We start from the raw sequence: 4455 nt of genomic DNA, 5'->3' as shown, positions 1-4455 counted from the left end.
AAAAGGAACAGATTTGAATGAACTCTCTCAACACACGCCACACGCTTAATAAGAGCGCGCACACAAGAACAGATAGGCGCGCCAAATCCTATCAGGACACAGACAGTTGCCTCATGTTAGTGCTATGAAATATAGGCAAAATAGCTCATTATTCGTTTAGATTATTTATTTGCATGAAATGAAATAAAACGTTGGCTACAGTATAAAATATGGACATACAATGAGGGGGGGGGAAAGCATGTAGCCCGCTCTGTGTCCAAGATAACAGTATCTTAGCTTGTACCTCAACTGCCTCCCCAAAGTCATTCACTGAGTTTGCAAAAATCCCAAATTAGCAAAAACGAAGAGCTTGAAGACCATGAACTATTTATTCCATTAACATGACACTGTAAAATGAACTGTCCAATAAGTATCTTCAAATAAGTTCCTTCAATAAACAGTGTGTTTATTGAAATGGAAACCAGGACATTTAAAACAATTCTGGCAGAATAAAAGGACAGGACATTATTACACAGAGTATGTTGATCATCAAGTTGATTTATGACAAATTGTATATGTAGAATTCCCTTTCTCCCAAAAGTGGGATACATATCAGTGGTGTGCTGTACCTATATTTTACATTAAGTTCACTGGTAACACTTTCCATTAGTGTACACTGTAGCCCTGTCCTGCAGTCAATCACCAAAAGCGCCCTCTTTGGCCTCATGGGTGGAATTGTATTAATATTTTTCATAATTTCATAATTAATAAAGCTTTTTTTTTTTTTTTTTACTGACAAATCCGATCTTTCTATGTCAAACAGTTTTGTTATATTTCAGTCTTCTGTGATGTATACAAAGTGTAATATTAGGATGCAAACTCAAAATTTGTAATGAGTCCTGTGTGTAGCTGGTGAGGGAGTCAGGCGCAGGACAGCAGATACGAGTAAATAAACGTGCTTTACTCAAAAAACAACAACATACAAAGTAACATCTTGAGCACACACAGACGGACCGAAATTACAAATAAACAATCACTCACAAAAACCATGTGGGGAACAGAGGGTTAAATGATGAACAAGTGATTGTGGGATTGAAAACAGGTGTGTGAAACAAAGACAAAATAAATGGAAAATGAAAAGTGGATCGGCAGTAGCTAGAAAGCCGGTGACGTCGACCGCCGAACGCTGCCCGAACATGTCAACTCTATATCTGACATGGTACAGGTGTCTTCTTTTTTTAAGCCCATAAATGTGTGTGTGAGGTATATACTTTTTTTCAAAATAAATTTGTTTAAGACTAGCAAGAATCACAATGATTTAGTTAAGTGGTTGTAAATGTTTTATAAGTCATTTATACACATGCCTCCATACACCCTGCCTATACAATACTAGCTGTCATGTTCTGTGTTAGCAAAACACATGATCCACTGGCAAAATGAGTGAAATAGAAAGACAACAAGCAAATCCAATCTTATGTTCATAACTGTCACTTTTCAATTAATTGTCAATTACCCTTTTTCTAAGAACACGCTTAAAATGTATGCAAAGTCATATTGGGTGAGCCTCCTCAAATCACATTTGACAAGATCCCCGGGTCTAGATCTGCCAGACTGAAGCAGCATCTGGTTGGAAGAGTGCATGTTAAGAGTTTAGAGTTCCCTCAGATGGGACTATAACGTTGCCCCGGGCCTGAAACATGTCAGAGAGTTTGAAGCAGCAGCACACCACTAGACTCCATCCAGAGATCCAACCACCAAGGTAGTAGAGGAATGTACCATAGTGTATAGCCCTTCCTGAAACAGTCTAGTCTACCATCCTGAAATATTTTGCTTAATAGTGTCTCTTCTTACTAGAGCACGCAATACATCAGGTGAGTGGGAGGAGCCAGCTCTCACAACATCCAAGCAGACTTTTTCTCCTCATGGGCTCACTGCTAGTGGGAGTTGCCAAACCATGAGCGTACTTTCATCTGGGACCCCATTGGCTGCTGCAGTCCACTCCCTAAGCCTACGGGACCCCCTGTGGCAGCCGAGGTCACCTTGACTTTCCCGCTCTCCTCCCTGGCTGGGGGCTGCCCCCGCACCCGGAGCAGTCCGGTTGAGCATGTCTGAGGACAGGGTGCTGGAGGTGGCCACAATGAGTGTTTAGAGACGTCATCCCTTTACTTGTGGGACAAACAGCACACAAGGCCTCGGTTAGAAAACACAGGTTGATTGGTGGGGGGGTGGGTTGGTTGGTTGGACACAGTCAAGATGGCGCCGACAGAGAGGGCTGCCTCGCTTATAGTTCTTAGGAAACTTTGCAGATGTTTTTTTTAATGTATTATTTCTTTCATTGTTAGCCCAGAAAATGTTATGTCTTATTACATACAGCTGGGAAGAACTATTGGATATCAGAGTGGCAGTAACTCACCAGCGCTACCAGCATTGCAACCAGGAATACGACTTTCCCAAAGCGGATCCTTTGTTCGCACCACCCAGGGCAATTGAACTGATTCCAGAGACCGACCCAAAACAACGCCGACTTAGGAGGTGCGCACACCACCCACCGCTTCCGAGTATATTACTCGCTAATGTTCAGTCCCTGGATAACAAAGTTGATGAGATCAGGGCAAGGGTTTCTTTCCAGAGACATCAGGGATTGTAACATACTCTGTTTCACAGAAACATGTCTCTCTTGATATACTGTTGGAGTCAGTCCAGCCATCTGGATTCTCTGTTCATCGAGAGAACAGGAATAAACATCTCTCCGGGAAGAAGAAGGGCGGGGGTATATGTTTCATGATTAACGACTCATGGTGTAATTGTGATAACATACAGAAACTCAAGTCCATTTGTTCACCCGACCTAGAATACCTCACAATCAAATGCAGACCATATTATCTCCCAAGAGAATTTACTTTGATTATAGTCACGGCCGTGTACATCCCCCCTCAAGCCGATACCACGACGGCCCTCAAGGCACTTTACTGGACTTTATTCCAACATGGAAACCATTTATCCTGAGGCTTCAGTTATTGTAGCTGGGGATTTTAACAAAGCAAATTTGAGGAAAAGAATGCTTAAATTCAATCAGCATATCGATTGTAGTACTCTGCTAAAACACTAGACCACTGGTACTCCAACTTTATCCGGGATAAATACAAGGCCCTCCACCGCCCTCCTTTTGGCAAATCTGACCACGACTCTATTTTGCTCCTCCCTTCCTATAGGAAGAAACTCAAACAGGAAGTGCCCGTGCTAAGAACTATTCAACGTTGGTCTGACCAATCGGAATCCACGCTTCAAAATTGTTTTAATCACGCGGACTGGGATATGTTCCGGGTAGCTTCAAAGAATAATATTGACAAATTCACTGAAACGGTAACTTAGTTTATCAGGAAGTGTATAGGAAGTTGTACCCACTGTTGTACCCACTGTGACTATTAAAACCTACCCTAACCAGAAACCGTGGATAGATGGCAGCATTCGTGCAAAACTGAAAGCGCGAACCACCGCATTTAAACATGGATAGGTGACTGGGAATATGGAAGAATACAGAGTAGTCATTCCCTCCGTAAGGCAATCAAACAGGCAAAACATCAGTATAGAGACAAAATGTCACACTGCAACGGCTCAGACATGAGACGTATGTGGCAGGGTCTACAGACAATCATGGACTGCAAAAGGAAAACCAGCCACGTTGCGGACACCGACGCCTTGCTTCCGCACAAGCTTAATACGTTCTTTGCCCGCTTTGAGGATAACACAGTGCCATCGTGGCCTGCTCTCCTTCTCCGTGGCCGATGTGAGTAAGACATTTAAACATGTTAACCCTCGCAAGGCTACCGGCTCAGACTGCATCCCTAGCCGTGTCCTCAGAGCATGCGCAGACCAGCTGGCAGGAGTGTTTACGGACATATTCTATCTCTCCCTCGCCCAGTCTGCTGCCCCCACATGCTTCAAGATGGCCACCATTGTTCATGTACATAAGAATGCAAAGGTAACTGAACTAAATGACTATTGTCCCGTTGCACTCACCTCTGTCATCATGAAGTGCTTTGAGAGACTAGTCAAGGATCAAGGATCATATCACTTCCATCTTACCTGTCACCCACAATTGAGAGCATCCTGTCGGGCTGATCACCGCCTGGTACGGAAACTGCACGGCCCACAACCGCAAGGTTCTCCAGAGGATGTTGCAACCGCGCAATGCATCACCGTGGGAAAAATACCTGCCCTCCAGGACACCTACAGCACCCGATGTCACAGGAAGGCCAAAAAGATCATCAAGGACAACAACCACCCGAGCCACTGCCTGTTCACCACGCTATCATCCAGAAGGCGAAGTCAGTACAGGTGCATCAAAGCTGGAACCGAGAGACTGAAAAACAGCTTCTATCTCAAAGCCACCAGACTGCTAAATAGCCATCACTAGCACAGAGAGGCTGCCGCCTAAATACACAGACTTGAAATCATTGGCCACTTTAACAAATG

General features: G+C 43.9%; 1 pseudogene; it reads right to left on the bottom strand.

Annotated features, from left to right (window-relative positions):
- Positions 1–1913: 1913 nt before the first annotated feature.
- Positions 1914–4455, bottom strand: part of LOC115132006 (rho guanine nucleotide exchange factor 10-like protein) — a 29954-nt pseudogene continuing 27412 nt past the window's right edge.

The sequence above is a fragment of the Oncorhynchus nerka genome, linkage group LG7 (assembly GCF_034236695.1).
Source record: "Oncorhynchus nerka isolate Pitt River linkage group LG7, Oner_Uvic_2.0, whole genome shotgun sequence".
Lineage (NCBI taxonomy): Eukaryota > Metazoa > Chordata > Actinopteri > Salmoniformes > Salmonidae > Oncorhynchus > Oncorhynchus nerka.
This window is presented reverse-complemented; position numbering and strand designations above follow the sequence as displayed.